We start from the raw sequence: 22,607 nt of genomic DNA, 5'->3' as shown, positions 1-22,607 counted from the left end.
ATACTCAAAAGATATGTGAAGTGCAAAGAGAATTCTATAAATCAACCAAGGACTATCTCATACCAGCATGGTGCATAAATTAAAAATGAAAACTAAATGCAAAAGACGCTCCAAGATTGCACATATCGCATGAACGAAACGAATCTGAAAACATACCGATACTTGTTGAAGAAAGAGGGGATGCCTTCCGGGGCATCCCCAAGCTTAGACGCTTGAGTCTCCTTGAATATTTACTTGGGGTGCCTTGGGCATCCCAAAGCTTGAGCTCTTGCCTCTCTTCCTTCTTCTCACATCGAGACCTCCTCGATTATCGAACACTTCATCCACACAAAACTTCAACAGAAAACTCGGTAAGATCCGTTAGTATAATAAAGCAAATCACTACTCTAAGTACTGTTGCAAACAAATTCATATTTTGTTTTGGCATTGTGTCTACTGTAGTATAACTTTTCCATGGCTTAATCCACTGATATAAATCAATAGTTTCATCAAAACAAGCAAACTATGCATCAAAAACAGAATCTGTCTAAAACAGAACAGTCTGTAATAATCTGAACATTCACCATACTTATGTTACTTGAAATATTCTGCAAAAATTAGGAAAAATAAAGAATTTGTACGGAAAGACATTGCAAAAAGAATCAGAACCGTTTGACTTTCCATTAAAAATGTAAAATCGCGCACTACAGCCAAAGTTTCTGTCCTGCACCGTACAAACCAACAAGCATTGTAAAGATCCTAAAGGCAAACCTTGGCAAATTATTTTTATAATACAAGGGAATTTTACAAGGGGATAATTATTTTTGTTGAAAAGTTTCTGTAATCAAGATTCACGAAGTTTCCATGAGCATGAACAAAGTTCAAGGCTAGCTCCCACTTTAACAATGCTCGTCTTTCTCACTTTCGCTTTTCTTTTTGAAAAAGTTTTTAGGTTCCCCTCTTTATTTTCTTGTTTTTAAACTATATAAAAGCACTCAACAGAAATAAATGAGTCTCTAAAACTTCCGGGTTGTCTCCCTGGCAGCGCTTTCTTTAAAGCCATTAAGCTGGGCATATAGTGCTCAAGTAGTGAATCCACCCGGATCCCAAGGTATATCGAAGCCAATTTTAATTAGCAATGATTTGGCATTTAGTAGTGAGCACAAAGCAACTTATATCATGCAATAACGAAGTATAACTCTCTTCCTATGCATCGGCATGTCATAAAAGAACAATTCATGCACACAAAGTAAAGGCCAATGCATAGTATAAACAGTTTCTTGCAATTTTATCATGTGGGAAACATAGAGAGGTGGAGATATAGTTCCTCTCTCATAATAATTGCAAGTAGGAGCAGCAAGCACATGCATATTATATCTATCAAAATCATCGTGTGCAACGGAAAAAGGCAACCCATCAATATAATCCTTAATAAGGGCAAACTTCTCCGATATAGTATAATCGGGAGAATTCAAAAGGATAATAGAACTATCATGCGTGGGTGCAATAGCAACAATTTCATGTTTAACATAAGGAACTATATCAAGTTCATCTCCATAAGCATAATTCATATTGGCATCTTGGCCACAAGCATAGCAAGCATCATCAAAAAGGGATATTTCAAGAGACTCAACGGGATCATAATAGTCATCATAGCAATCATCCTTCGGTAAGCACGAAGGGAAATTAAACAATGTATGAGTTGAAGAGTTACTCTCATTAGAAGGTGGGCACGGGTAGCTAATCCGCTCTTCCTCCTTTTGGTCTTCGCTCTCCTTATCATCTTTTTCATCCAATGAGCTCACAGTTTCATCAATTTCTTCTTCCATAGACTCCTGCAAAATATAGTCTCTTCTTGGACAGCAGAGTGGTCCTCAATATATGGATCAACATAGGAATTATAAGCATAATTATCATAGCAATATTTAAGTATGGCAAAATTTTCAGATTTGTAAAGAGTAGCATCATACGTTTCAATCAAAGAAGCAATTTCATAAGCACCTTTAAAAGCAACAAATTCTTCAATTTCATAAGCACCTTTAAAAGCAACAATTCCACATTTCCTTAAGTGCGTGCCAAATTCGTTACTCAAATATTCTCCCCCACGATTTGATCGTAAGAACTTGATTTTCCTGTCACGTTGATTCTCGACCTCACTCTGAAATTCCTTGAACTTTTCAAAGGTCTCAGACTTGTGTTTCATTAAGTAGACATACCCATATCTACTTAAGTCATCCGTGAGGGTGAGAACATAGCGATAACCACCGCGAGCCTCAACGCTCATTGGACCGCACACATCAGTATGTATGATTTCCAATAAGTTGGTTGCTCGCTCCATTGTTCCAGAGAACGGAGTCTTTGTCATTTTGCTCATGAGGCATGGTTCACACGTGTCAAATGATTCATAATCAAGAGACTCCAAAAGTCCATCTGCATGGAGTTTCTTCATGCGTTTGACACCAATGTGACCAAGGCGGCAGTGCCACAAGTATGTTGGACTATCATTATCAACCTTACCCTGGCCACGAGGGTGGGGGGCGCGCCCTACCCCCCTGGGCGCGCCCCCTGCCTCGTGGGCCCCCTTTTGGCCCTCCGGTGCCCATCTTCTGCTATATGAAGTCTTTCGTCCGAAGAAAAATCATAAGCAAGCTTTCGGGACGAGACTCCGCCGCCACGAGGAGGAACCTTGGCGGAACCAATCTAGGGCTCCGGTAGAGCTGTTCTGCCGGGGACACTTCCCTCCGGGAGGGGGAAATCATCGCCATCGTCATCACCAATGCTCCTCTCATCGGGAGGGGGCCAATCTCCATCAACATCTTCACCAGCACCATCTCCTCTCAAACCCTAGTTCATCTCTTGTATCCAATTCTTGTCTCTAAGTCTGGGATTGGTACCTGTAGGTTGCTAGTAGTGTTGATTACCTTGTAGTTTATGCTAGTTGGTTTATTTGGTGGAAGATCATATGTTCAGATCCATTATGCATATTAATACTCCTCTGATTATGAACATGAATATGATTAGTGAGTAGTTATGTTTGTTCTTGAGGACATGGGAGAAGTCTTGCTATTAGTAGTCATGTGAATTTGGTATTCGTTCGATATTTTGATGAATGTATGTTGTCCTTCCTCTAGTGGTGTTATGTGAACGTCGACTACATGACACTTCACCATTATTTGGGCCTAGAGGAAGGCATTGGGAAGTAATTAGTAGATGATGGGTTGCTAGAGTGACAGAAGCTTAAACCCTAGTTTATGTGTTGCTTCGTGAGGGGCTGATTTGGATCCATATGTTTCATGCTATGGTTAGGTTTACCTTAATACTTCTTTTGTAGTTGCGGATGCTTGCAATAGGAGTTAATCATAAGTGGGATGCTTGTCCAAGTAAGGACAGCACCCAAGCACCGGTCCACCCACATATCAAATTATCAAAGTACCGAACGTGAATCATATGAACGTGATGAAAACTAGGTTGACGATAATTCCCATGTATCCTCGGGAGCGCTTTTCTCTATATAAGAATTTGTCCAGGCTTGTCCTTTGATACAAAAAGGATTGGGCCACCTTGCTGCACTTTATTTACTTTTGTTACTTGTTTCTCATTACAAATTATCTTATCACAAAACTATCTGTTACCTATAATTTCGGTGCTTGCAGAGAATACCTTGCTGAAAACCGCTTATCATTTCCTTCTGCTCCTCGTTGGGTTCGACACTCTTACTTATCGAAAGGACTACGATAGATCCCCTATACTTGTGGGTCATCAAGACTCTTTTCTGGCGCCGTTGCCGGGGAGTGAAGCGCCTTTGGTAGGTGGAATTTGGTAAGAAAAAATTTATATAGTGTGCTGAAATTTACTGTCACTTGTTACTATGGAAAGTAATCCTCTGAGGGGCTTGTTCGGGGTATCTTAACCCCGACCAGTAGAGCAAAGAGTTGCTCCTCAACCTACTGAACCTACTGAACCTACTGAAAATGAAAATATCTACTTTGGAATTCCTTCGGGTATGATAGAAAAACTGCTAGCTAATCCTTTTGCAGGAGATGGAACATTACATCCTGATGAGCACCTGATATATGTGGATGAAGTTTGTGGATTATTTAAGCTTGCAGGTATGCCCGATGATGTTATCAAGAAGAATGTCTTCCCTTTATCTTTGAAGGGAGATGCATTGACATATTATAGGCTATGTGATGATATGGGATCATGGAACTACAAACAATTGAAATTGGAATTTCATCAGAAGTTTTATCCTATGCATCTTGTTCATCGTGATCGTAATTATATATATAATTTTGGCCTCGCGAAGGAGAAAGCATCGCTCAAGCTTAGGGGAGGCTTAAATCAATGTTATATTCATGCCCCAATCATGAGCTCTTAAGAGAAATGATTATTCAAAAAATTTATGCTCGGCTTTCTGACAACAATTGCACCATGCTCGATACTTCTTGTGCTGACTCTTTTATGATGAAGACTATTGCATTCAAAAGGGATTTATTGGAAGGAATTAAACGCAACTCTGAACATTGGGATCTCGACGAAAGTAAGGAGTCAGGTATGACACCAAAGTTTGATTGTGTTAAATCTTTTATGGATACCGATGTTTTCCGTAAATTTAGCACTAAATATGGACTTGACTCTGAGATAGTAGCTTCTTTCTATGAATCTTTTGCTACTCATGTTGATCTCCCTAAGGAGAAGTGGTTTAAATATCATCCTCCCATAGAAGTAAAAGTAGCTGCACCTATTAAAGTTGAAGAAAAGACTATCACTTATAATGATCCTATTATTCCTACTGCTTATGTTGAGAAACCACCTTTTCCTGTTAGGATAAAAGATCATGCTAAAGCTTCAACTGTGGTTCATAAAAGCAATATTAGAACATACACACCTCCTGAGCAAGTTAAAGTTGAACCTAATATTGCTATTGTTAAGGATCTCTTGGCTGATAATATTGATGGGCATGTTATTTATGTCTGTGATGAAACTGCTAGAATTGCTAAACCTTGTGCTAAAGATAAACATAGACATGTGGTAGGCATGCCTGTTATTTCTGTTAAAATAGGAGATCATTGTTATCATGGCTTGTGTGATATGGGTGCTAGTGCTAGTGCAATACCTATTGAATTATACAAAGAAATTATACATTATATTGCACCTTCTGAGTTAGAAGATATTGATGTCACAATTAAACTTGCCAATAGAGATACTATTTCACCAATTGGAATTGTTGTACATGTTGAAGTCCTGTGTGGGAAAACTAAATATCCTACAGATTTTCTTGTTCTTGGTTCCCCACAAGATAGCTTTTGTCCCATTATATTTGGTAGACCCTTCTTGAACACTGTTAATGCTAAGATAGACTGCGAAAAGGATGTTGTTACTATTGGTCTTGGTGATATGTCTCATGAGTTTAATTTCTCTAAATTTCGTAGACAACACCGTGAATAGGAATTGCCTAGTAAAGATGAAATTATTGGTCTTGCTTCTATTGCCGTGCCTCCTAGTGATCCTTTAGAACAATATTTGCTAGACCATGAAAATGATATGTTTATGAATGAAAGAAGGGAAATAGATGAAGTGTTCTTCAAACAGGGACCTATTCTGAAACACAACTTGCCTATTGAAATCTTCGGGGATCCTCCTCCACCCAAGGGTGATCCCGTGTTTGAGCTTAAACCATTGCCTGATACTCTTAAATATGCTTATCTTGATGAAAAGAAGATATATCATGTTATTATTAGTGCTAACCTTTCAGAGAAGGAGGAAGAAAAATTATTGAAAACTCTGAAGAAGCACCGTGCTGCTATTGGATATACTCTTGATGATCTTAAGGGCATTAGTCCCACTCTATGTCAACACAAAATAAATTTGGAGAAAGATGCCAAACCAGTTATTGATCACCAACGGCGGTTGAATCCTAAGATGAAAGAAGTGGTAAGAAAAGAAATACTAAAGCTCCTTGAGGCAGGTATAATTTATCCCGTTGCTGATAGTCAGTGGGTAAGTCATGTCCATCATGTTCCTAAGAAGGGAGGTATTACTGTCGTTCCTAATGATAAAGATGAATTGATTCCGCAAAGAATTATTACAGGTTATAGGATGGTAAGTGATTTCCGCAAATTATTACAGGTTATAGGATGGTAATTTTTGCTTTCTAGATGGTTATTCTGGTTTCTCTCAAATACCTGTGTCAGCGGATGATCAAGCTAAGACCACATTTACTTGTCCTTTTGGTACTTTTGCTTATAGACGTATGCCTTTTGGTTTATGTAATGCACCTACTACCTTTCAAAGATGCATGATGGCTACATTCTCTGACTTTTGTGAAAAGATTTGTGAGGTTTTCATGGATGATTTTTCCGTTTATGGATCCTCTTTTGATGATTGCTTAAGCAACCTTGATCGAGTGTTGCAGAGATGTGAAGAAACTAACCTTGTCTTGAATTGGGAGAAGTGCCACTTTATGGTTAAGGAAGGCATTGTCTTGGGGCATAAAATTTCTGAAAGGGGCATTGAAGTTGATAAAGCTAAAGTTGATGCTATTGAAAAGATGTCATGTCCCAAGGACATCAAAGGTATAAGAAGTTTATTTGGTCATGCCGGTTTTTATAGGAGGTTCATTAAGGACCTCTCAAAAAACTCTCGGCCTCTGACTAATTTATTACAAAAAGATATACCATTCGTCTTTGATGATGATTGTGTAGAAGCATTTGAAATACTTAAGAAAGCATTGATCTCTACACCTATCGTTCAGCCACCTGATTGGAATTTACCTTTTGAAATCATGTGTGATGCTAGTGATTATGTTGTAGGTGTTGTTCTAGGGCAAAGAGTGGATAAGAAATTAAATGTTATTCAATATGCTAGTAAAACTCTAGACAATGCTCAGAGAAATTATGCTACTACTGAAAAAGAATTCTTAGTAGTTGTATTTGCTTGTGATAAGTTCAGACCTTATATTGTTGATTCTAAAGTAACTATTCACACGGATCATGCTGCTATTAAATATCTTATGGAAAATAAAGATGCTAAACCTAGACTTATTAGATGGGTTCTCTTGCTACAAGAATTTGATTTGCATATTATTGATAGAAAGGGAGCTGAGAACCCCGTTGCAGACAACTTATCTAGGTTAGAAAATGTTCTTGATGACCCACTACCTATTGATGATAGCTTTCTTGATGAACAACTAAATATAATAAATGCTTCTCGTACTACTCCATGGTATGCTGATTATGCTAATTACATTGTTGCTAAATTTATACCACCTAGTTTGACATACCAACAAAAGAAAAAGTTTTTCTATGATTTAAGACATTACTTTTGGGATGACCCACATCTTTATAAAGGAGTAGATGGCGTTATTAGACGTTGTGTACCTAAGCATGAACAGGAACAGATCCTACGCAAGTGTCACTCCGAAGCTTATGGAGGACACCACGCTGGAGATAGAACTGCACATAAGGTATTGCAATCCGGTTTTTATTGGCCTACTCTCTTCAAGGATGCCCGTAAGTTCGTCTTATCTTGTGATGAATGTCAAAGAATTGGTAATATTAGTAGACGTCAATAAATGCCTATGAATTATTCACTTGTTATTAAACCATTTGATGTTTGGGGCTTTGATTATATGGGACCTTTTCCTGCCTCTAATGGGTATACAGATATTTTAGTTGCTGTTGATTACGTTACTAAGTGGGTAGAAGCTATTCCAACTAGTAGTGTTGATCATAACACCTCTATTAAGATGCTTAAAGAAGTTATTTTTCTGAGGTTTGGAGTCCCTAGATATTTAATGACTGATGGTGGTTCACATTTTATTCATGGTGCTTTCCGTAAAATGCTCGCCAAGTATGATGTTAATCATAGAATTGCATCTCCATATCACCCACGGTCTAGTGGCCAAGTAGAATTGAGTAATAGAGAACTCAAATTAATTTTGCAAAAGACTGTTAATAGATCTAGAAAGAATTGGTCCAAGAAACTTGATGATGCATTATGGGCCTATAGAACTGCATATAAAAATCCTATGGGTATGTCTCCGTATAAAATGGTTTATGGAAAAGCATGTCCCTTACCTCTCGAACTAGAACATAAGGCTTATTGGGCTATTAAAGAGCTCAATTATGATATCAAACTTGCTGGTGAGAAGAGGTTGTTTGACATTAGCTCCCTTGATGAATGGAGAACCCAAGCCTATGAGAATGCCAAATTGTTTAAAGAAAAAGTTAAAAGATGGCATGACAAAAGGATACAAAAGCGTGAGTTTAATGTAGGTGATTATGTATTGCTATACAACTCTCGTTTAAGTTTTTTGCAGGAAAACTTCTCTCCAAATGGGAAGGTCCTTACGTTATCGAGGAGGTCTATCGTTCCGGTGCCATAAAAATCAACAACTTCGAAGGCACAAATCCGAAGGTGGTGAACGGTCAAAGAATCAAACAATATATCTCAGGTAATCCTATAAATGTTGAAACCAATGTTATTGAAACCGTAACCCCTGAGGAATACATAAGGGACACTTTCCGGAACGTTTCAGACTCCAAAAAGGAATAGGTATGTGGTACGGTAAGTAAATCGACTCCAAAACAGTTCTAAAGGCAATTTTTCTCTGTTTTGGGATATTTAGAAAAATAGAAAAATAAGAAGCAGTCCGGGAAGGACACAAGGGCTCCACGAGGGTGGAGGGCGCGCCCTACCCCCTGGGCGCGCCCCCTGCCTCGTGGGAACCTCGTGTGCTCTCCGCACTTTGTTTTCTTGCACGTTACGTATTTTGGTCGGTAAAAATTCATTATATAATCTCCCGAAGGTTTTGACTCCTGTATCACGCAATTATCCTCTGTTCTCGTTTTGAGCTGTTTTCTGTCAGGATCGTCAAGGCCAGGCATCATGTCGTCCCCCTCCTCCAACAATGGTGACAACGATGCTTGGCTAATGAAGATAGAGTTGAAGAGGGAAGAACCCATGGAGATCAACAAGGATGAAGAGATCAAGAAGGCCACGGAGGACCAAGCTCCGGTAGCAGAAGACATCCTTCAACTTGATCACAATCTTCTTACCCCAATTGAGATCGAAGCTTTCAAGATGATTGAGTTAGCTCGTATACAAAACAAGTATCTCACACGTGAAAATATTTTGTTGAAGGAGCATATCACGGCACTCAAGGGCATTATCCGCAAGCTGGAGGACCTCTTACGCTCGATGTGCGACTATCCATAATCACCTCCACCTTCTTCCCCAGCAAAGGAGACATAATCACATGGGTATGGGCACTCCCCTTGGCAACTGCCAAGCTTGGGGGAGGTGCCCCGGTATCGTATCACCATCACACTCCTATCTTTACCATTTTTCTTAGTTCGAATCCTTTTAGTAATATCTTGATCTAGTAGAATAAAGTTTTTAGTATGATTTAGTTTTGAGTTTTGCTTATGATCCTTCTATGTAATCGAGTCCATGAGCTATATAATAAATATTAGTGTTGATTCAAGGGCTTGATTATTTTGCCATGATCTTGAGGGAATAAAAGAAAAAGAAAGAATAAAAAAGAAACAAAGAGATCATATTGATATTATGGAGAGTAATGACTTCACATAGGAAGAGTATGATGATTAAAAATTGTTGAGAGTTGACAAACATAGCTTTGGTCATCGCTGCAATTAATAGGAAGTAATAAAGAAAGAGAGGTTTCACATATAAATATACTATCTTGGATATCTTTTATGATTGTGAGCACTCATTAAAATATGACATGCTAAAGAGTTGATGTTGGACAAGGAAGACAACGTAATGGGTTATGTTCTCTTATATCTGAAATAAAGTATATTGTTATGGATCATCCAACATGTTGAGCTTGCCTTTCCCTCTCATGCTAGCCAAATTCTTTGCACCAAGTAGAGATACTACTTGTGCTTCCAAATACCCTTAAACCCAGTTTTGCCATCAGAGTGCACCATATCTACCTATGGATTGAGTAAGATCCTTCAAGTAAGTTGTCATCGGTGCAAGCAATAAAAATTGCTCTCTAAATATGTATGATTGATTAGTGTGGAGGAAATAAACTTTATACGATCTTGTGATGTGGAAGAAATAAAAGCGACGGACTGCATAATAAAGGTCCATATCACAAGTGGCAATATAAAGTGACGTTCTTTCGCATTAAGATTTTGTGCATCCAACCCTGAAAGCGCATGGCAACCTCTGCTTGCCTCTGCGAAGGGCCTATCTTTTACTTTTACCTTCTACCTTATGCAAGAGTCATGGTGATTTTCACCTTTCCTTTTTATATTTTATCCTTTGGCAGTGTGTTGGAAAGATCTAGACATATATATCTAATTGGATGTAAGTTAGCATGAACTATTATTGTTGACATTACCCTGGAGGTAAAAGGTTGGGAGGCGAACTATAAGCCCCTATCTTTCTCTGTGTCCGATTAAAACTCCGTAACCACAAGTATTGCGTGAGTGTTAGCAATTGTGAAAGACTAAATGATAGTTGAGTATGTGGACCTGCTGAAAAGCTATGACATAGACTCTTTCTGATGTTATGATAAATTGCAATTGTTTCAATGACTAAGATTATAGTTTGTTAGTTCTCAATAAAGTTTCTAATTCATACTTTGCATTGTGAATAGATTATTACTTGAGCATAAGAAATCATATGACATTATCCATATATGTTGTTGTTATGAGAATAATCATGATGCCCTCATGTCCATATTTTATTTTATCGACACCTCTACCTCTAAACATGTGGACATATTTATCGTTATCGGCTTCCGCTTGAGGACAAGCGAGGTCTAAGCTTGGGGGAGTTGATACGTCCATTTTGCATCATGCTTTTATATCGATATTTATTGCATTATGGGCTGTTATTACACATTATGTCACAATACTTATGCCTATTCTCTCTTATTTTACAAGGTTTACATAAGGAGGGAGAATGCCGGCAGCTGGAATTCTGGGCTGGAAAAGGAGCAAATATTAAAGACCTACTCTACACAACTCCAAAAGTCCTAAAACTCCACAGAAGTTGTTTTTTGGAAATAATAAAAAATACTGAGCGGAAGAAATACCAGAGGGGGCCCACACCCTGGCCATGAGGGTGTGGGGCGCGCCCCCTACCTCATGGGCCCCCTGTGGGCCCTCCGGTGCCCATCTTCTGCTATATGAAGTCTTTCGTCCGAAGAAAAATCATAAGCAAGCCTTCGGGACGAGACTCCGCCGCCACGAGGCGGAACCTTGGCGGAACCAATCTAGGGCTCCGGCAGAGCTGTTCTGCCGGGGACACTTCCCTCCAGGAGGGGGAAATCATCGCCATCGTCATCACCAACGCTCCTCTCATCGGGAGGGGGCCAATCTCCATCAACATCTTCACCAGCACCATCTCCTATCAAACCCTAGTTCATCTCTTGTATCCAATTCTTGTCTCTAAGTCTGGGATTGGTACCTGTAGGTTGCTAGTAGTGTTGATTACTCCTTGTAGTTGATGCTAGTTGGTTTATTTGGTGGAAGATCGTATGTTCAGATCCATTATGCATATTAATACTCCTCTGATTATGAACATGAATATGCTTTGTCAGTAGTTACGTTTGTTCCTGAGGACAGGGGAGAAGTCTTGCTATTAGTAGTCATGTGAATTTGGTATTCGTTCGATATTTTGATGAGATGTATGTTGCCCTTCCTCTAGTGGTGTTATGTGGACGTCGACTACATGACACTTCACCATTATTTGGGCCTAGACGAAGGCATTGGAAAGTAATAAGTAGATGATGGGTTGCTAGAGTGACAGAAGCTTAAACCCTAGTTTTTGTGTTGCTTCGTAAGGGGCTGATTTGGATCCATATGTTTCATGCTATGGTTAGGTTTACCTTAATACTTCTTTTGTAGTTGCGGATGCTTGCAATAGGAGTTAATCATAAGTGGGATGCTTGTCCAAGTAAGGACAGCACCCAAGCACCGGTCCACCCACATATCAAATTATCAAAGTAACGAACGCGAATCATATGAACGTGATGAAAACTAGCTTGACGATAATTCCCATGTGTCCTCGGGAGCTCTTTCCTCTATATAAGAATTTGTCCAAGCTTGTCCTTTGCTAGAAAAAGGATTGGGCCACCTTGCTGCACTTTATTTACTTTTGTTACTTGTTGCTCGTTACAAATTATCTTATCACAAAACTATCTGTTACCTATAATTTCAGTGCTTGCAGAGAATACCTTGCTGAAAACCGCTTATCATTTCCTTCTGCTCCTCCTTGGGTTCGACACTCTTACTTATCGAAAGGACTACGATAGATCCCCTATACTTGTGGGTCATCAGAGCTTTGCTAGCTTAGGGTCCGCGAAATACCGCTGCGGACGAGGAGTGATCGGAAAGTACCACACCACTTTTCGAGGAGCTTTGTTCCTCTTCTTGTATTGAGTGACGCCGCACACCGGACATATGGTAGACTCCGCGTGCTCGTCCCGATAAATGATGCAATCATTCATGCACACATGGTATTTCACATGCAGTAAATCCAGAGGACACACGATTTTCTTCGCCTCCTCGAAACTGGTCAGGCACTTATTCCCCTTGGGAAGACGTTCGTGCCAGAATGACATGTTCTCGTCGAAGCATGTGTCGGTCATTTTGTGTTTTAACTTCATCTCCAGAGCCATGAGCATTACTTTCAGGCGGGTATCCTCGGGCCTGCATCCTTCATACAATGGAGTAACCTCGTCTATCTCCATTTCATCCATCTTGGCTTTCTCTCGGGCGGCAGCTCTTGCATTACCCGTCTGCTTGAGAAGCAGCTCTTGAATATGAGGGTCCTGCACCCAGCCCATCGATGGTCCATTGTTGTCTGCTCCGGCATCTTCATCTTCATGATCATGCCCTTCATCTTGATCTTCCTCATCATCATGTCCGGCATCTTCTACATGATGACTGTGTCCTGCATCTACTTCGTGATCATGTCCCGGAGATTCTTCGTCTTCTCGCCCGCCCTCGCCGCGGTTGTCTTGCTGCCATTCCTTATTTCTTGCCTGGCCCCCATGGACGACTTCATAATCATCTTCATCACCTTGCCACCGATAGCCATCCATGAAACCACGCAAGAGCAGGTGGTCCCGCACCTGTCCGGAAACCGGGTCCATAAGGCTCTTCAGCTTGCATCTTCGACATGGACATCTTATATCCGTCTCGTTCTTTTGAAGCATCTCGGCCTTCGCGGAGCTCAAAAACCTATTCACGATGCCTTCGGTCATCGTGCGGACCATGGTCGCCTGCGGGGTAGAGCAAAACGATAGTTTGGAACCAAAAAAAATTTGGCATGACTTTGCCTAAAAATAGGACCAAAAAGAATGCATAGTGCCAAATTCTCGCCGAAACGGAAATGAATCAACATTCCGGCAAAATATTGGCAACTATCGCATTTCAAATACCGGTACCTGCAAACACAGACATGTGCAAAATCACAAACATACGTAGATCTAGGCCATAAAAAGTGTGTACGTTGTTGGAGGGAGACAAAAGTAGATCTAGAACATAAAGAAAGCTTTCCCCTTACTTACCTATCAAAAAAAGGAAATTTAACCACTTAATTTGGGTGAATCTATGGTGCAAATGAGGTGAGGAGGAGGAGGCAGCCGAGATGAAGCTTGGTAGAGGTGGAGAGAATGAAGTGGGGAAAGTGAGTGTGCTAGGTGGCTGTCAAAAATATCTAACTGCTCCTAGGTTACCAATGGCGCACCTCCTAAGAATGCGCCATTGGTAACCAGGGTTACTAATGGCGCACCTGGTGTGTGGTGCGCCATTACTAGTTTTGAAAAAAAATAAAAAAAATTGTTAGTAGTGGCGCACCGGGGGATAGTGCGCCATTACTAGTTAAAACTAGTAATGGCGCACTATCCCCTGGTGCGCCACTGCTAAGTCTGGGGAGGGGTGTGGAGCGAGGACAAAACTAGTAATGGCGAACCACATACCAGGTGCGCCATTAGTAATGTGGCCACTAATGGCGCACCTATATCTGGTGCGCCACTGCTATATAGCAGTGGCGCACCACATACATGGTGCACCATTAATATCCATATTAGCTATAGCCGTTTTTCTAGTAGTGTGCAACCAAATGCAAGAAATCTCTTGTGTCCCCAACACACCCAATACAATGGCAAATTGTATAGGTGCACTAGTTCGGCGAAGAGATGGTGATAAAATTGTAATATTGATGGTAGAAATATATTTTTATAGACTAAATAAATAAAAACAGCAAGGTAGCAAATAGTAAACGGGCACAAAAACGGTATTGCAATGCTTGAAAATGAGGCCTAGGGTCCGTACTTTCACTAGTGCAACCTCTCAACAATGCTAATATAATTGGATCATATAACCACCCCTCAAAGTGCGACAAAGAATCACTCCAAAGTTCCTATCTAGCGGAGAACATAAGAATAAATTGTTTGTAGGGTACGAAACCACCTCAAAGCTACTCTTTCCGTTCGATCTATTCAAGAGTTTGTACTAAAATAACACAAAGCTATACTTTCCGTTCGATCTATCCTAGAGTTCATACTAAAATAACACCAAAGCAAATTCATATTCATAATACTCAATCCAACACAAAGAACTTCAAAGAGTGCCCCAAGATTTCTACCGGAGAAACTAAGACAAGAACGTGCATCAACCCCTATGCATAGATTACGCCAATGTCACCTCGGGAATCCGCGAGTTGAGTGCCAAAACATATATCAAGTGAATCAATATGATACCCCATTGTCACCACGAGTATTCAATTGCAAGACATATATCAAGTGTTCTCAAAATCATAAAAGTATTCCATCTGATAACAATGAAATCTCAAAGGGAAAAACTCAATTCATCACAACATGATAGAGAGGGGAAAACATCATATGATCCGACTATATTAACAAAACCTGTGATACATCAAGATCGTGACATCTCAAGAACACGAGAGAGAGAGAGAGAGAGAGAGATTAAACGCATAGCTACTGGTACAAACCCTCAGCCCCGAGGGTGGACTACTCCCTCCTCATCGTGGTGGCCGCCGGGATGATGAAGATGGCCACCGGAGATGATTCCCCCCTCTGGCATGGTGCCGTAAAGGGTCTAGATTGGTTTTCGGTGGCTCCAGAGCCTTGCAACGGCGGAACTTCTAATCTAGGTTACCCCTGAAGGGTTTCGGAATATTTGGGAATTTATAGTGCAAAGAGGGGGTGCGGGAGGCCACCGAGAAGGGCACAACCCACCTGGGCGCGTCAGGGCCCCCTAGCACGCCCTGGTGGGTTGTGCCCCCCTCGGGGCACCCCCCCCCAGGTGCCGCTCTGGCCCATCTAGGGTGTTCTGGTCCATAAAAAATCTCTAAAAAAATTCACGGTGTTTGGACTCCGTTTGATATTGATTTTCTGCGATGTAAAAAACATGCACAAACAGTAATTGGCACTTGGCACTATGTCAAAAAATGATATTAAAGTACTATAAAATGATTATAAAACATCCTAGAATGATAATATAACAGCATGGAACAATCAAAAATTATAGATACGTTGGAGACGTATCAGCATCCCCAAGCTTAATTCCTGCTCGTCCTCGAGTAGGTAAATGATAAAAACAGAATTTGTTATGTGGAATGCTGCCTAACATGTCATTTCATATTCTTTTCTTTATAGCATGGACATTTGGACTTTTGTATTGTTCAAAGCAATAGTCTAATTTTGACATGATAATTTATATACTCAAACATATCAACAAGCAACCATGTCTTTCAAAATATCAATGCTAAAATAAGCTATCCCTAGCCCATCATGCTCAATCATTGATCCATTCATGAAACACACTCGCATATTAGCTACACCCAATGCTCAAGTACGATCATAGTGCCCCCTAATTGGTGCTTTTATAAGAGAAGATGTAGACTCAAAATAAAAATTGCATAAAGTAAAAGAAAGGCCCTTCGCAGAGGGAAGTAGGGATTTGTAGAGGTGCCAGAGCTCAAAGCGAAAATTTAGAGATAAAAACATTTTGAGAGGCATACTTTTCCCCGCAACGAAAATGACTTAGAGCTCCCAACACTTTCCATGCTAGATATATCATTGGCGGTTCCCAAACAGAAAATAATGTTTATTCCTTTTTCCACCATACTTCCACTTTCCATGGCTAACTGTATCCACGGGTGCCCTGATGTCTACTACACAACCTTCTTCTTGTAGACGTTGTTGGGCCTCCAAGTGCAGAGGTTTGTAGGACAGTAGCAAATTTCCCTCAAGTGGATGACATAAGTTTTATCAATCCGTGGGAGGAGTAGGATGAAGATGGTCTCTCTCAAACAACCCTGCAACCAAATAACAAAGAGTCTCTTGTGTCCCCAACACACCCAATACAATGGTAAATTGTATAGGTGCACTAGTTCGGTGAAGAGATGGTGATACAAGTGCGGTATGGATGGTAGATATAGGTTTTTGTAATCTGAAAATATAAAAACAGCAAGGTAACTAATGATAAAAGTGAGCGTAAACGGTATTGCAATGCTTTGAAACAAGGCCTAGGGTTCATACTTTCACTAGTGCAAGTTCTCTCAACAAGGATAACATAATTAGATCATATAACAATCCCTCAACATGCAACAAAGAGTCACTCCAAAGTCACTAATAGCAGAGAACAAACGAAGAGATTATTGTAGGGTACGAAACCACCTCAAAGTTATTCCTTCCGATCAATCCATTGGGCTATTCCTATAAGTGTCACAAATGGCCCTAGAGTTCATAGTAAAATAACACCTTAAGACACAAATCAACCAAAACCCTAATGTCACCTAGATACTCCAATGTCACCTCAAGTATCCGCGGGTATGATTATACGATATGCATCACACAATCTCAGATTCGTCTATTCAAACCAACAAAAAGAACTTCCAAGAGTGCCCCAAAGATTCTACCGCAGAGTCAAGACGAAAACGTGTGCCAACCCCTATGCATAGATTCCCAAGGTCACGGAACCCGCAAGTTGATCACCAAAACATACATCAAGTGAATCAATAGAATACCCCATTGTCACCACACGTATCCCACGCAAGACATACATCAAGTGTTCTCAAATCCTTAAAGACTCAATTCGATAAGATAACTTCAAAGGGAAAACTCAATCCATTACAAGAGAGTAGAGGGGGAGAAACATCATAAGATCCAACTATAATAGCAAAGCTCGCGATACATCAAGATCGTGCCAAATCAAGAACACGAGAGAGAGAGAGAGAGAGAGAGAGAGAGAGATCAAACACATAGCTACTGGTACATACCCTCAGCCTCGAGGCTGAACTACTCCCTCCTCGTCATGGAGAGCGTCGGGATGATGAAGATGGCCACCGGTGATGGATCCCCCCTCCGGCAGGGTACCGGAACAGGGTCCCGATTGCTTTTTGGTGGCTACAGAGGCTTGCAGCGGCGGAACTCCCGATCTAGGTCATTTTATGGAGGTTTGGGGATTTATAGGAGAGGTTGGCGCCAAGAACAAGTTAGGGGGCCCCACGAGAAGTCCATGAGGCACAGGGGCGCGTCCTCCACCCTCGTGGGGCCCACAGGCCTCCCCTCCGGTAACTCTTCGTTCCAGTATTTTTTATATTTTCCAGAAAAATCTCCGTTGATTTTGAGCGCATTCCGAGAACTTTTGTTTTAGCACAAAAAACAACACCACGGTAGTTCTGCTGAAAACAGCGTCAATCCGGGTGAGTTCTAACCAAATCATACCAAAATCATGTAAAAATATTATAAACATGGCATGAATACATCAAAAATTATAGATACGTTGGAGACATATCAGCATCCCCAAGCTTAATTCCTGCTCGTCCTCGAGTAGGTAAATGATAAAAACGAATTTTTGATGTGGAATGCTACCTAACATATTTTATCAATGTAATCTCTTCTATTGTGGCAAGAATATTCAGATCCATAAGATTCAAGACAAAAGTTTAATATTGACATAAAAACAATAATACTTCAAGCATACTAACAAAGCAATCATGTCTTCTCAAAATAACATGGCCAAAGAAAGTTATCCCTACAAAATCATATAGTCTGGCTATGCTCTATCTTCATCACACAAAATATTTAAATCATGCACAACCCCAGTTTGAGCCAAGCAATTGTTTCATACTTTAGTATTCTCAAACTTTTTCAACTTTCACGCAATACATGCGCGTGAGCCATGGATATAGCACTATGGGTGCAATAGAATGGTGGCTGTGGAGAAAACAAAAAAGTGGAAGGTGGTCTCACATCAACTAGGCGTATTAATGGGCTATGGACATGCCCATCAATAGATATCAATGTGAGTGAGTAGGGATTGCTATGCAACGAATGCACTAGAGCTATAAGTGTATGAAAGCTCAAAAAGAAACTAAGTGGGTGTGCATCCAACTTGCTTGCTCATGAAGACCTAGAGCATTTGAGGAAGCCCATCACTGGAATATACAAGCCAAATTTTATAATGAAAAATTCCCACTAGTATATGAAAGTGACAACATAGGAGACTCTCTATCATGAAGATCATGGTGCTACTTGGAAGCACAAGTGTGGTAAAAGGATAGTAGCATTGCCCCTTCTCTCTTTTTCTCTCTTTTTTTGTTTTTTGGGCCTTCTCTCTTTATTTGGCCTCTTTCATTATTATTTTATTATATTTTTTATTTTTCGTCCGGAGTCTCATCCCGACTTGTGGGGGAATAATAGTCTCCATCATCCTTTCCTCACATGGGACAATGCTCTAATAATGATGATCATCACACTTTTATTTACTTACAACTCATGAATTACAACTCGATACTTAGAACAAGATATGACTCTATATGAATGCCTCCAGTGGTGTACCGGGATGTGCAATGAATCAAGAGTGACATGTATGAAAGAATTATGAAAGGTGGCTTTGCCACAAATACGATGTCAACTACATGATCATGCAAAGCAATATGACAATGATGAAGCGTGTCATAATAAACGGAACGGTGGAAAGCTGCATGGCGATATATCTCGGAATGGCTATGGAAATGCCATAATAGGTATGCATGGTGGCTGTTTTGAGCAAGTTATATGGTGGGTGTATGGTATCGGCGAAAATTGCGCGACACAAGAGAGGCTAGCAATGGTGGAAGGGTGAGAGTGCGTATAATCCATGGACTCAACATTAGTCATAAAGAACTCATATACTTATTGCAAAAATCTACAAGTCATCAAAACAAAGTACTACGCACATGCTCCTAGGGGAATGGTTGGTTGGACTTAACCATCGCGTGATCCCGACCTCCACTCATAAGGAAGACAATCAATAAATAAATCATGCTCCAACTTCATCACATAATGGTTCACCATACGTGCATGCTACGGGAATCACAAACTTTAACACAAGTATCTCTCAAATTCACAACTACTCCACTAGCATGACTCTAATATCACCATCTTCATATCTCAAGACAATCATAAAGAATCAAACTTCTCATAGCATTCATTGCACTTTATATGAAAGTTTTTATTATATCCCTCTTGGATACCTATCATATTAGGACTAAATTTATAACCAAAGCAAATTACCATGCTATTTAATACTCTCAAAATAATATAAGTGAAGCATTATAGTTCATCTATTTCTTCAAAATAAAACCACCGCCGTGCTCTAAAAAGATATAAGTGAAGCACTAGAGCAAACGGCAAACTACTCCGAAAGATATATGTGAAGATCAATGAGTAGTTGAATAATTATGTAACTATGTGAAGACTCTCTAACATTTAAGAATTTCAGATCTTGGATATTTATTCAAACAGCAAGCAAAACAAAATAAAATAAATGACGCTCCAAGCAAAACACATATCATGTGGTGAATAAAAATATAGCTCCAAGTAAAGTTACTGATGAACGAAGACGAAAGAGGGGATGCCTTCCGGGGCATCCCCAAGCTTAGGCTCTTGGTTTTCCTTGAATATTACCTTGGGGTGCCTTGGGAACCTCCAAGCTTAGGCTCTTGCCACACCTTATTCCATAGTCCATCAAATCTTTACCCAAAACTTGAAAACTTCACAACACAAAACTCACCAGAAAACTCGTAAGCTCCGTTAGTATAAGAAAATAAAATCAACACTTTTGGTACTGTTTTGAACTCATTCTTTATTTATATTGGTGTATTATCTACTGTATTCCAACTTCTCTATGGTTCATACCCTCCGATACTACTCATAGATTCATCAAAATAAGCAAACAACACATAGAAAACAGAATCTGTCAAAAACAGAACAGTCTGTAGTAATCTGTAACTCTCGAATACTTCTGTAACTCCAAAAATTCTTAAATAACTTGGTGGACGTGAGGAATTTGTCTATTAATCTTCTGCAAAAAGAATCAACTTAAAATCACTCTTCTGTAAAATAAATGACAGCTAATCTCGTGAGCGCAAAGTTTCTGTTTTTTTACAGCAAGATCACATTAACTTTCACCCAAGTCTTCCCAAAGGTTCTACTTGGCACTTTATTGAAAAAAAAGCTATAAAACATGATTAATACAGTATATTAATCATGTGTACACACAAAAACTGTAGGGGTAAATATTTGGTTGTCTCCCAACAAGTGCTTTTCTTTAATGCCTTTCTAGCTAGGCATGATGATTTGAATGATGCTCACATAAAAGATAAGATTTGAAATATAAAGAGAGCATCATGAAGAATATAACTAGCACATTTAAGCCTAACCCACTTCCTATGCATAGGGATTTTGTGAGCAAACAACTTATGGAAACAAGAATCAACTAGCATAGGAAAGCAAAACAAGCATAGCTTCAAGATTTTCAACACATAGAGAGGAAACTTGATATTATTGCAATTCCTACAAGCATATGTTCCTCCTTCATAATAAATTTCAGTAGCATCATGAATGAATTCAACAATATAACTATCACATAGCACTATTTTCATGATGCACGAGCATATAAATTTTATTACTCTCGACATAAGCAAAATTCTTCTCATTCGGAATAGTGGGAGTATCATAAGAAACTCGAATACTATAAATTGTTTCCACATTAAAATAGTAATGTTCAGAAAAAGGGTAATCATAATCATGACAAGTTTTAATCATCACTACTTTTTATAGCATAAGTGTCATCACAATAATCATCATAAGTAGCAACTTTGTTCTCATCATAATCAGTTGAAACCTCTTCCAAGATAGTGGAATCATTACTAAATAAAGTCATGACCTCTCCAAATCCACTTTCATAATTGTCACAATAACATTCAACACCCTCCAAAATAGTGGGATCGTTACTTCCTAAAGTTGACACTCTTCCAAACCCACTTTCATCAATATAATCATCATAAATAGGAGGCATGCTATCATCATAATAAATTTGCATATCAAAACTTGGGAGGTTAAAAATATCATCTTCATAAAACATAGCATCCCCAAGCTTGGGACAAACATTAATTGCAGAAAATATATTCTCAAACATGTCATTCTCATCAAACATAGCATCCCCAAGCTTGGGCCTTTGCATATCATAAACATAATCACTCTCATCATTAATAGTATGGATAGCACCAATGGTATAGCAATTATCATCATCACAATGAGTAATAGGAGCAACATCATTTGGGAGGCATACCTTTTTACCTTTGCTTCTCCGTCTTTCCTTTTTCTTCTTCACATTATGTGTGGGTTTAATCCTCTTTTTGGAGCTCCTTATTAATGAGATTGGTTGAATAGAAAGCTCCTCCTCGTTACCTGATTCATCATAAGAAAGAATAGGAGGATACGGGGAAACCTCTTCCCTCTCATTAGTATTCTCTTCATCTTCTATTTGTTTTCTTGTCTTTATGTAATTGGCAATATAAGGATTTTCAATGCAATTGACCGCACAATGCATATAAATTTCCTCTAGATCAAAATCAAGAATTTTATCAAGGACAAATTCTGGAAGATCCTTAGTTGTACGTTTCATTTCTTCATAACCCACAAGAAAACTAAGTTCATTATGATGTGCAAGGGAAATCAAGTCATCACAATTTTTGGACACGATTCAATCATGAAACAATTTGCATTGGAGATTTAAATGATCACGTTCATTGCAAAGTTCACAAGGATGGCAAAGAAAATTTAAATTTTTAGCACAAGCATCTAGCCTCTCTTGCAACCATTTAGTTTATAAATACTTATGCCTCTTGCAAAATCTATCTTCCATATTTGGTGTGTGCTTGCAAGCTCTATGCACTCCACAAAAATGTACATGCTTATAAGAGACACTTTTATCATTACTAGTGCAATCATCATTAGTACTATGGATATTCAAAGAGTTCATACTAACAACATTGCGATCATGCTCATCATTCAAGGATTGTATGCCAAACATTTTATTGCATTCTTCTTCTAACACTTTGGCACAATTATCGGAATCCTTATTTTCACGAAAGACATTAAAAAGATGCAGCATATGAGGCACCCTCAATTACATTTTCTTTTTGTAGTTTTATTTTATAACTAACTACTGATAAAACAAGAAACTAAAAGATTCGATTGCAAAATATAAAGATATACCTTCAAGCACTAACCTCCCCGGCAACGGCGCCAGAAAAGAGCTTGATGTCTACTACGCAACCTTCTTCTT

This window comes from Triticum aestivum, chromosome 5D, assembly GCF_018294505.1.
Source record: "Triticum aestivum cultivar Chinese Spring chromosome 5D, IWGSC CS RefSeq v2.1, whole genome shotgun sequence".
In the NCBI taxonomy this organism is placed as follows: Eukaryota; Viridiplantae; Streptophyta; class Magnoliopsida; order Poales; family Poaceae; genus Triticum; species Triticum aestivum.
Note: the sequence above shows the minus strand (reverse complement) of the source record.